General features: G+C 53.5%; 1 protein-coding gene across 1 annotated transcript in view; it reads left to right on the forward strand.

Annotated features, from left to right (window-relative positions):
• The first annotated feature begins 211 nt into the window (after positions 1 to 211).
• Positions 212 to 12,126, forward strand: part of CLMN (calmin) — a 52,093-nt gene continuing 40,178 nt past the window's right edge. The window contains exon 1 of the mRNA XM_029951886.1: positions 212 to 238. The gene's annotated coding sequence lies outside the window, so the exon portion shown is untranslated. The remainder of the gene's footprint in view (positions 239 to 12,126) is intronic.

Here is a 12,126-nt window from a genome sequence, read left to right on the forward strand (position 1 = left end):
AAGTGCTTAGAATAACAGCACACAGAGTGCTGCTGTCACATGACCTGAGTGCTCCCCCAAATCACCACACTCGTGTGAACGTGCAAATAGGGGGAGGTGAGGCACGGGCATGCGTCAGTATGTCCGGGCTGCTAGAATAAAATGCCACAGGCCAGGGCTTATACATAACAGACGTCTCTCCCTCACGGTTCCAGAGGCTGGAAGTGCGAGGTCAAGGTCCCGGAAGATCCAGTGTCTGGTAAGAGCCTGCTTCTGGCTCCCAGTGGCCGTCTTCTGGTGTCCGCACGTGACAGAAGGGGTGGGGGGCTCTCTGGGGGTTCTTTAACAAGGGCACGAATCATATTAATGGGGGCCCCACACTCTCGACCTAGTCACCTCTGTGAGGCCCCACCTCTGACACTGTCACACTGGGGGTTAGGATTACAACATGTGCATTTGTGGGGGACGCAAGCATTGAGTCTAGAGCAGAGCAGAGCATTCCAAAGACCCGGCAGTGACATGTTGGAAAAAGATGTGGGAGGGGCGCCTGGGTGGCTCAGCTGGTTAAGTCATCGACTTCAGGTCAGGTGATGATCTCACGGTCCGTGAGTATGAGCCCCACGTCTAGCTCTGTGCTGGCAGCTCGGAGCCCGGAGCCTGCTTTGGATTGTGTGTCTCCCTCTCTCTCTGCACCTCCCCTGCTCATGTTCTGTGTCTCTCTTTCTCTCTCTTTCTCTCTCTCTCTCAAAAATAAGTAAACATTAAAAAAGAAAAAAGAAGTAGGAACCTAATGAAAACAACAGCACGATTCTACACCTGTTCAATGGTGGACAAACACCTAGAAACTACCGCAGGTGTGGCGCCGCCTTGAGGAAGGCCCGGAACTCGCTCAGGGAAGTAGAAATGGCACGTGTGTGGCCCGTGAGTGAGTGTGCAGCGGTAGAAGGCTGGTGACCAGGGATCAGATGGAAAATTGCGTGTCCGTCTGGCGGCTGCCATAACAGAACATGGCGGGCTGCCTGGAATAAACACCAGGCATTTTTTTGTCCCACAGTCTGGAGGCTGGAGGTCCAGGATCAAGGTGGCGGCTGGGCTGGCTTCTCCTGAGGCCTCTCTGCCTGGCTTGCAGGTGGCCGGCCATCTTCTTGCCGCGTCCACACGGTCTTCCCTCTGCACGCATGCACCTGCCTTGGCGTCTGCGTGTCCGGAGTTCCTCTTCATAGAAGGATACCAGTCGTTTTGGATGCGGGCCCGTCCTAATGGCCCCATTTTTATTTGACCACTTCTTTTAAAGACACCCATCTCCAGGGCACCTGGGTGGCTCAGTTGGTTAAGCATCCGACTCTTGATATGGCTCAGGTCAAGATCTCACGGTTTGTGAGCTTGAGCCCCACATCAGGCTCTGCACTGACAGCACGGAGCCTGCTTGGGATTCTCTGTCCTCTCTCTCTCTCTCTCTTTCTCTCTCTCTCTCTCTCTCTCTCTGCCCCTTCCCCACCCCCTCTCTCAAACAAGTAAACTTAAAAAAAAAAGACTCCCATCTTCCAATACAGTCACATGCTGAGGGCCTGGGAGCTAGGACTTGGGCAGAGGAATTTGGGGAGGACACTAGTCAATCCATAGCAACTTGTGACACTAGGTGTGGATAGGAGCGGCTCATAGCACAGGCGGTGTGCAAGGTAACTGGCAGATGTTTGAGTTGTGCACATGAGTGTGTGTGTGTGTGTGTGTGTGTGTGTGTGTGTATTCCTATGTGGCTCTATTTAGCTGTCTCACCCCCAATCTGACCTCGGCCAGGAGAGGTAGTAAAGCTGAGGGCGGAGGCATCGAGGTGAATCATGTGCTCTCGCCCCCTAGCCTGAGCCCTCAGGCACGTCACAGCCCGGAAAGGTGATCACTGGGGGGTCCCGTTTTACAGATGCATAGACTGAGGCACCCCTGAGTTGGCCTCTGGGAGGCACTTCGCTTCGCACCGGCGCGAGCTCCCTTTCCAGGTTGGGCGGTGGGGGTGACAGTGGCAGGAAGCCCAGGGGGCCGTGCGGTGTCCAAGCTGCCCGGGGTCAGCAAGCAGCTGAGGTTGAGGGAGAAGTCTCCCCGTAACACTGCCCTCCTTCCCAACACCAGCTGCAAGTTTAAGGGGCTCCAAGGACTACCCTCCGGAGTGACCATTCACTAGAAGGACACAGTCGTCACTGAAAGCTGTTGTACTCAGATCCCCCCTCCCACCCACACCCGGCACCGACGGGTGATGAGCAGGGCATTGCCCATTAGGGATGCTCGCCTTGCCATGGGGCCCAGGTGTTCACTGAGGCACCATTGATTGATTGACTGACTGATTGCCCTCAGCGTTGAGCTCGGTCTCCAGGCCAGCTGATACTGTGTGCCTCCCTAAATCCCACGGGTGGTCTTTTTGGCATGGGCATGGCCAGCCCCACACTAAGGGGTCCGGTGGGGGCCAGCCTCTGCCCCAACCGGACACACTCCTATTGTAGATGACCCAGACCTCCTCCCAGAAGCCCAGGGCCAAAGCCAGACCCCCGCGTGGCCAAGGCCAAATCCTGTGCTACTCAGAAGTGTCATGGCGGCAACAGGCTGTGGCCGGTCTGGTGAACGTACGTGCGCTTCCTCGGACGCAGGGCTGGGGCGGAACCATCGGAGGTCACTGCCACGGGTCAGTTCTAGGCACTCTGTGAACCTCACTCTCCTGTCACCCTCACTCCAGCGGCACCGGGCGGGGGACAACTCCCGCCTATACCCACACGCCACAGACGGGACAGCGAGGGGAGGCGCCTCCTCGCCCCCCATCACAGAGCTAGTAAAGGGGTCCAGCCAGAACGCTGTGACCCCTTCCAGCTGGCTATTAGTTTTAAAACTTTTTGAAAACATTAATAAGTTGCTGGCCGACTTCAGATGGCCTATTCAGCACCCTCTGGCGTTCCATGGGTAATTTCCGGCCCCTTGGAGAAGGAAGGACCACCCCGAGTCCTCCAGTCTTGGGGCCAGACTCCGCGAGAGCTGGAAGAGGTGCAAAGCCATAAAGGAGCCTGGAGGGAAGTTATTTTTCAATCAAGTTGGGCTTTGCCTCACTAATCCTTCCCTTCTGCCGGGGCCAAGGGCCGAAAACTCCTCTCTGCGTGAAGAGACCCCGGGCCTGGCTCGGGCCCTCGGACCCTCGTGTAGCATGTGGCCTGGCAGCTCTGAGAACAGCAGAAGTGAAGGAATGTGTCTCAGAAAACCAGGCCAGGGGAGCCCCCAGCTGCTGCTTCTGGAAGCAAAGGCTGAACGAATGTGGGAGGAGGGGCTGTTCCCACAAAGGCGCCACCGACGGTTCTCCAGAGGCCACTGCTCTGGGATCAGAGCAAACTTCTCTTCCTTCCTGGGTGACCCTGAGCACTACCTTCCCTCACCTCCCTCGGCCTCAGCTCCCTCCTCTGTGAAATGGAGAAAATAGCGCTCCCCTGACAAGTGCCCGGCACAGTGCACCCAGCTTAATAAACTGAGGTTCTTGGTTTCTGCAGTGGAGGGTCCTGGGTGACGCTTGTGATCTTGACACCGGGCACTCCTCGTTCTGTAGCCCGTGAGTTCTGTTGATAGAACTGAAGACGTTCCCAAACGGCACAGGCAGGCAACCGATGCGTCTGAAAAATGGCAAGGATCACGTGACGGGGAGATGACTCTCTGATCTTACAGGGTCAGTTAGTGAGGATTCGAGGTTCATTTTACAGCCAGAGTGATTGGATCCCAGTCCCAAAATAAGCATGAGGTGCAGAGGCGCTAGGCTCTTACAGGATGCAGGATGGCGGTGGCGGTCTTATCCTTACCGTCTAAGAACCAAGAAGAGGGGCGCCTGGGGGGCTCAGTCGGGTAAACATCTGACTCCGGCTCAGGTCATGATCTCACGGTCCGTGAGTTGGAGCCCCGCATCGGGCTCTGTGCTGACAGCTCAGAGCCAGGAGCCTGCTTCAGATGCTGTCTCCCTCTCTCTCTGCCCCTCCCCTGCCTGCACTCTGTCTCTCTGTCTCTCAATAATAAAAATGTTTTTAAAAATTTTTTAAAAAAAGAACTAAGAAGATGGACATTGCCTCTGGCTCTTCAACATCCCCGGTCCCCTCCCCTCCGCCCCCACGTGGGATCACTTGGTGCAGACGCCGCGTGCATATACCACATGGGAAATAAAAGTGTGCGCAGGAAACCCAGAGGTTAGAGGAGGTGATGTTTGGTTCCAGGTGGTCCCCCGACCAGATTTCCTGTATTGTCGTTAAAAGCCTAATGCCTTTTCAAGATCTCCCAGCCTTTGCCACCTCCTCTAATACCTGTCCTTCCCAATCCCCCCTACTCCGCCCGCTTCCCCGTCAACACCGGCTCCCAGGCTTTTGTCCAGGCCCCCCACCCACGGTGTCCAGAGACACCTCTCCAGGCAACATACAGTTCTTTTTTAAAATGATTTTTAATGTTTTTTATTTATTTTTGAGAGACAGAGAGACAGCGCGAGCAGGGGAGGGTCAGAGAGAGAGGGAGCCACAGAATCTGAAGCAGGCTCCAGGCTCTGAGCCGTCAACACAGAGCCCGATGCGGGGCTCGAACCCCCCAGCCATGAGATATGACCTGAGCCGAAGCTGGACGCTTAACCGACTGAGCCACCCAGGCGCCCCAATATATAGTTCTTATGAATCCTTCCTTATGCCTCAAGCTCTTGCATTCATTCATTCTTTACGCCCTGTGGAGAGAGACAGGCCTCCTGGCTTCCCAGGCTGGCCTCTGGCGGGGCGAACCTGCAGGGGTTCAAACCTAGACAGCACTTCCCCAGCTCTTCGCCATGGGTACCTGTTCCTTGTGTTTTCCTGGCCCTCAGCAACCACTGTGCACTGGGGATGGATGGTCTTTTGGGCACAACTCAGATTGGGGGAGGACACAAAGGATACCAAGGTGATCCTGGGGAGTCCGTTGCCTGTCATCTGGTCGCTGAGCCGTCTGTCTTGAATCGTTCTCCGCTGGCTTCACGGAGGATGGGGCATGTGTGGAAGAGGTCTGCAGGCTGCAAAGTGCTGTCCAAGGGTAAGGGCCCGCCGGTGCACCTGCATAATAGAATTTATTCCTGAAGGTTAGTTTTCAGCAGCCAGATCAGTGCAACCGGCCTAACTACCAACCACAGGGATGGGGCGAGTCAGCACAACGGGTTCCTGATGGGTTCATGAAAACAAGAGAACGTGCATTGTTGTACCAGTTACTATTGTATTTGGCTGCAAGTGACAAAAACCCAATGTACAGTGACTTCATCCAAGAGGACTTCTCTCTCATGCAAGAGGAAGCCCAGAGGTATGCAGCCTGCAGCTGCTTCGGGACCCACTTCTGCCCACGGCTCAACCATCCTTCGCTTGGCACTGCTGGAAACCCCACTTCATTGGCCAGGCTTTGCCCCAGGACTACCCTTGACCGCCAGGGGGGTGGGGAAATGATCATCTTCAAACTAGGCAGGGGCAGGCGCCTGGGTGGCTCAGTCGGTTGAGTGTCTGACTTCCGCTCAGGTCATGATTTTATGTTCGTGGGTGGGCTCAGTCGGTTAAGCATCCAACTTTGGCTCGGGTCATGATCTCATGGTGTGTGGGTTCGAGCCCTGCGTGGGGCTCTGTGCTGACAGCTCAGAGCCTGGAGCCTGCTTCGGATCCTGTCTCTCTCTCTCTCTCTCTCTCTCTGCCCCTCCCCCACTCATGCTCTGTCCCTCTCCATCTCTCAAAAAATAAAATAAAATGTTAAAAAAATTTTTAAGCTACACAGATTGCCGCTGGCTCAGAATGAGGGTCCTGATAGTTGAAAAGAGAAAAAGGGGGGGGGGCAGACAAAGAGGGAGACACCTGCCCAAAAATAAATAAACATTTTAAAAACCGAGATAGGTTTCTTCTCTTACCCGAGTTGTGATTCCGTGTGGAAGAACTGAGTAAATAGGTGAACTTGCTGATAACACAGCCCTGGAAACATGCCTCCATCCGCACAGGGACCCGCCAAGTGGCAGGCAGGCAGCGTGGCAGGAGGCGGAGACCTAAAGTGAAGGGACTTGGAATAGTTTTGTTACTGATCTCCATCCCGGTTTACTGGGAAGTCTGAGTCGGTCATGGTCAAAGTCGGGAGGCAGTGTCATGGTGAGGACCCCAGGCTTTGGGGCCAGGCCTGGGTGTGAATCCTGGCTCTACTTCTCACTAGATAGGGTGACCCAGCTTGTCTCTGCCTGGGTAGTGCATCTATCAAATGGGCATCAGGGATGTTCACGGTAAGGACTCTGTTGTTCCTTTAACATCTGTTGATTTATGTAAACTCCCTATTTCTTCTTGCCCTCATCTTGACATCCTGTGTTTTCCCAAGAGTTTATTTTAGTTATGTTTTAGAACTTTCAAAATGCAATTATTTTGTTTTGTTTTTAAAAGTTTGTTTGAATCGGGATCCAAATAAGGAGCCGTAGACTGCATTTGGCTGGTGTCTCTTACGCCTTTAAGCCTTTCTTAATCCATCGGTTTTCCCTCATCTCTTTCTTCTTTGTAGTCTGCTTGTTGAATAAATCAGTGAGGATGCCTTTAAGTCTAACCAACAGAAACCCAAGAGAACGTGAAAGCTAAAAGAATTGCATTTACTCTGAGAAAAGAGACAGAGGTTCCACTGAATCCAAAGGCCAGGGTGTAGCAGAGCCCGAGGAGGAAGCCAGAACAGAGCCGTCCTTTGCACACTTTGCCCTGCGCTGTCTTCCTCCTGACTGCTCTCTTTGCCCTCCGGTTTGCGTGGCAGCACATGGCCTCCCAGCCCCCCTGCTCCCCTCAGGGGGCCGGCCAGCCAGCGGCTGCACTCGGCACCGATCCAGGTTCCCAAGGAGATGCTTCCATCCCGTGGCCATCGTTAGCCTCCAACGTCCCACTGCCCTTACCACCTGCGTCAACCGGCGGAAGTCACAGGGTGTACACGGCGCAACGATAGTACTGGTCCCATAGGGCCACTGGGTCGAGGCCAGGCACAGTGCGGGGCACTTAGTGAGCCCAGAGCACACGCACCTTTAGCCATAAAACAACGACCACCCAAAACTCTGAGGAGCCATGAAGTTCGCTTCAAGCAGGAGGGTGCCATGCAGCACGGCGCCCAGCTTCCTCCTGAGAGGTGGTCAGACCCGGCTCCTTAGCCGGCCGTTCATTTAGGCCAAGCGCCCCGTGCTAACTCGGGTCGGTTGTGGCCCTTGGCCGCTGTGCGCTGGCGGGCGTTAGGCCCTCAGGCTCCTCCTCGTGGTTCCTGACAGTGTGCGCAAACACGCTGGCCAGGGAGAATTCCCTTCGTGGCAGCTCGGTGCCAGGTCAGGCTCCCCCCGGGAGAACCTTAGGGATCTGCCCTTCCAGGCCAGCACCCCGCAGGGCTGGTCTCCTAACTGATTCCTGGGCATCCTCCCCCGGGCTTGCTTGGCTCTGTCCCGTTGGGTCCACCGGAGGCTGCGTCTCCCAGGATCAGCCTGAACATTACCGTGAGCGGGGACTGTGGGCGTGGCAGGGAGCAGGTGCCAAAAGGGAGACGATGACCCAGATTTTGTTCCTAGAGCCGCACAGGTGAGGTTAGATGGACAGATTAGAGGTCAAGGTTGCCTCTGGGAAGTGAGCAAGCCAAGCTGTATCAGAATGGCGTGCTGGTTTCGGAGGCCAAGTGCAAGGAGCAGACGCGCAGAGGGGTTTTCCACTCGTTCACCAACATCTATTCTGTGTACGAGGCCCTGGGGCGTGGCGGAGTAGGGGCAAGGCAGCAGGAATGTACCAGACACTTTCTGCTGATGGATTACTCATTCATGTCTTCATTCATTGAGGATAGTTCTTGAACAAAAACATGTAAGGTGGCTTACCTGGTCCATAAAACAAAGTTAACAAGAAAAATAACAAGGAGTGCCAGGTGGCTCCGTTGGTTTAGTGTCCGACTTCGGCTCAGGCTGTGATCTCACGGTTCGTGGGTTCGAGCCCCACATCGGGCTCTGTGCTGACAGCTCAGAGCCTGGAGCCTGGTTCAGAGTCTGTGTCTCTCTCTCTCTCTCTGCCCCTCCCCTGCTCAGGCTCTGTCTCTCTCTCTCTCCTTCAAAAATAAATAAACATTCAAAAAATTTAAAAGAAAAAAGAATCTCTCCAACCAGAACACCAGATCGCCCGGAGGAGCGGAGTAATTCTGGACTCCTCGTGGTGCTCAGAAAATGGGAAAGAAGATGACTGCCCTTGAACAAAATGTAATCTACTGAGAACCTTCACCTACAAGGGGGGAGTAGCCTATTTGATTTATTATTTTTTACCTGTTTCCATTTAAACTTTACAGAAGAAGAGAAAAAAATCAGTGATGATTGGGCTCATTTTTCTTCTGGCCCCCTTGGGTTCGTCAGACAAAGGAGGCCTTCAGTAGGGGTGAGGGGAGGGAGGAGTCGGTATGGGCTTGGGGACGGCTGGTTGCTGAAGAACGGAAGCAAAGGCCAGAGTCCGCCTGCCCAGATGTTTTCTCACGATGGTTTTGGTGACGGGGAGTGGCGTTCTCGGACCGCAGGCAGCAAATGCGCAACTCTTCTGCCTTTATTTCCCACATGCCTGCCCCTCCACCCCCCCCCCCCCACCTCTGTCCTTGGAGCCCCCGAGTGCATTGTAAAAGTCGGGCTGTGAGGTCCGGCCGCCAGGAAGACCTAGGGTGGCCGCTATAATCACATGGTGGAGGCCGTGCAGTGGAGAGTGGGGCTTGGTGAACCGCAGCCCACTGTCTGTCCATATAAATAAAGTTTTATTGGAACACAGCCAGGCCCATTTACGTACTGTCTTGGCTGCTTTTCCACCAGGACCACAGAGTTGACAAGTCGCTGGAGACCATGTGGCCTGTCTGGCCCTTGACAGGAAATGTCGCCAACTCCTGGTCTAGAGCAGTGGCTCTCAGAGTCAGAATCACGTGGAGGGTTTTAAAAATGCAGATGCCTGGGCCTCGCCCCCAGGGGTTTGGATTCAATTAGTCTGGAGTTGAGCCCAGACATCCCTATATTTCAGTTTCCCCAGGTGACTGTCCTTTGCAGCCAAAGTTGAGAATCACGTGTTTAGTCTCTGTGGGTTTTTTTTTTTTTTTTAAGATTATAGAACTGGAATTTGCCATTCTGCAGGATTTCTACCCGATGACAATGATCCAACCTTGACCTCGATGTCAGAGCGCAGCCTTAGGTCTGACCCATGTGTCTGTTGCATGAGGGGGACCTCTGATGATGAAATCCCTAAAGTGACCCCTCCCGGGACTAACTGTGCCTGAAGAGGGCTGGAGGCGAACCACAGTGCGGTGAGGGGCCGTGTCTGTGACACACACGCCTGCGTGCACATGGGGACTTGCATGAGTGTGTCCGTTTGGGTGGCTGTGTAAGCAGATAGCTCTTGTGTGTTTTCAAACAAATGCGTCTCTAAAAGGAACCAGTGTCGGGGCGCCTGGGTGGCTTAGTAGGCTAGGCATCTGGCTCTTGGTTTCGGCTCAAGTCATGATCTCATGGTTGGTGGGTTCGAGCCCTGCATCAGGCACTATACTGATCGCACAGAGCCTGCTTGGGACTGACTCTCTCTCTCTCTCTCCCCCTCCTTCACTTGCACTCTCTCTCTCTTTAAAAATAAAAAAGTACTTTAAAAAGATATAAGGAACCAGTGTTTTGTGAAAGCACACCTGTTGCATCGGCACAGTGCCGTCCCTGAGCTCCGGCTGCAGGCAGCCGGTCCTTCCTCCTGCTAATTAAGATGAAACGTGGGTGACACTTCCAGCTGGAGGAGAATCTGACACCTCTTGCCTTCCCCCGTCACAGGTGTCCAGCCCCGACTCTCTCGCGCTCAGGGGAAGAATTTAAAGTCACCGCTGGTATCACTTTTTGTTAGCAGCAAGAGTGGTAAATGGGGATTTCACAGTTTGCTTTATCCCTCGCATTTAAAGCAAATATTAACCACCTTGCCTCCCGCTGACCTTGTCTCCCGTGTGGATTCCAGTGCCTCCTGTCCTCCCGGCTGCTGTCCCCGTGGGGCCAGCTGTCCCTGGACGAGGAACCGTGTCTTCCAGCCAGAAATGACCAACTCATCCCAGCTTGCTGGGACTTTCCTGGTTATTAGCACTGAACGCACCGTGTCCCAGGATCCCCCTCGGTCCCCTTCGGTCCCCCTCGGTCCTGGGCGAACCCAGACAGCTGGTCACCCTAATACTTGAGATTCTCATGGCAGATCTGCCTTCACTCGCACTTGAACACATTGGTATGTCAGCTCAGGTGTGGGGTTTGTTAAAGAAAGATGTGCTTAAAGCTGCAAATTAAAGGGCGCCTTAGTGGATCAGTCAGTTGAGCATCCGACTTTGGTTTGGGATTGATCTCGAGTTCATGGGTTCGAGCCTCGGGTGAGGCTCTGTGCTGACAGTGCAGAACCTGGAGCCTTCTTCGGATTCTCTCTCTCTCAAAAATATATAAACATTAAAAAATATTTTAAATTAAGGTCACTTGTGCAAAATTTTTAATCTCCTTTTAGAAAAACCCAAGAGGTTGAACTAAGTCTTCTTATTAGGCCTGTTAAGATCTGTTTTGGGGATAAAACACCAGATCAGCCTTTATCCTGCAGTTGAACCAACCTGGGCATGAAGCACGTTCTTCGTGAAGGTTCTTCAGAAAGATGTTAATGTTGAAGGGGCTCGACCAGCCCGGCGCTGGGCCGCAGGGAGAGCTTTGGCTCACGGTGACCAGGCTAGGGTCCTCCCCAGCTGTACCACCAAGGCTGGGGCAAGTCGTGTCCTTGTCCACGCAGGAAGCCCACCTGTGGAGGTAGCGGGAGAGTTCCAATGGCAGGCATCAGGGGATTCTGATTGTGCCAGAAAGAGGCTTACTGCCAACTCCTTCCCTCCTTCCTGGGGAGCCTGGGTCTCACTCAAGACACAAACGGCAGGGGCGCCCGGGTGGCTCAGTCCGGTAAGCATCCGCCTCTTGGTTTTGGCTCAGATCATGATCTCACGGTTTTGTGAGTTCGAGCCCCACATCCGGCTCCATGCTGACAGTTATGGAGCCTGCTTGGGATTCTGTCTCTCCCTCTGTCTCTCTGCCCCTTCCCCACTCATGCTGCCTCTGTCTCCCTCAAATAAATAAATATAGCTATAAAAAATTATTTTTAAAGGCAGGTGTTAGTGAGGGTAGGCAACTGCCTGTGATTTCACTCAGTGACAGCGTTATGTCTGACTCACTCAGTGGTCCAACCGTGATATCCCTCCCTTCAGCGCTGCTGGCTGGTCTTTGTCCAAGGGGAGGCTCAGGAGTCCACACTCCTTCCCTCTTGGGACTCTGTCTTCTGTGTCCTCGGAATCGTCCCCGGGTGGTAGGCACAAAGCGCTGGGGACTGTACAGGCCTGGTCTGAAAGTGACATACCTCAGACCTGCTCACCTTCCAATTGGCTAGACTCCGTGGTGGGGCCCCCACCACCTGCAAGGGGGGCTGGGAAATGTAGTTTGGCTGTGTGCCCAAGAGGAAATGGAAACAGAGTTGGGCAAACACATGGTAGCCTCCGTCACAAGACGTGTAGCGCCTGATTCAGTGGCTGTGAGGACCCAGTGGAGACATCCCCCTTTAGTGAACAGCTCTGTGTTTCCAAAGTAGGCTCTGACAGGACGTTGTGGCTAATTTTACACAGAAAAGGGTCTGGCTTCCAATGATCTTAAACATAAAGAAATTTCTTTATTGCGGGACTTATCAGGGCTTTTGACATACCACTATTTCTCAGACTTACTGGATTCCTCTTTGGAGAGCCCTTTGAGAACTAGGAGTCTATAGAAGCCCTTTCGAAAGCACTGCTTTAGGGGTGCCTGGGTGTCTCAGTCGGTTAAGCATCCAACTTCAGCTCAGGTCATGATCTCGTGCTTTCTCAGTCCGAGCTCCATGTCAGGCTCTGAGCTGTCAGCTCAGAGCCTGCTTAACGTTCTGTGTCTCCTCTCTCTGCTCCTCTCCCACTTGCATTCTGTCTCTCAAAAATAAAATTTTAAAAATTTTTAAAAAGAAAACACTGCTTTAGAAGTTACTAAGAATTCAGAAGACAGAATGCTTTCACAAAAACACGGGTGTAAAAAAAATCACCAAAATTTATGGCCTACGGTGGAGAGAGTTCAGTCCCCCAAGG

This window comes from Suricata suricatta, chromosome 9 (genome assembly GCF_006229205.1).
Source record: "Suricata suricatta isolate VVHF042 chromosome 9, meerkat_22Aug2017_6uvM2_HiC, whole genome shotgun sequence".
In the NCBI taxonomy this organism is placed as follows: domain Eukaryota; kingdom Metazoa; phylum Chordata; class Mammalia; order Carnivora; family Herpestidae; genus Suricata; species Suricata suricatta.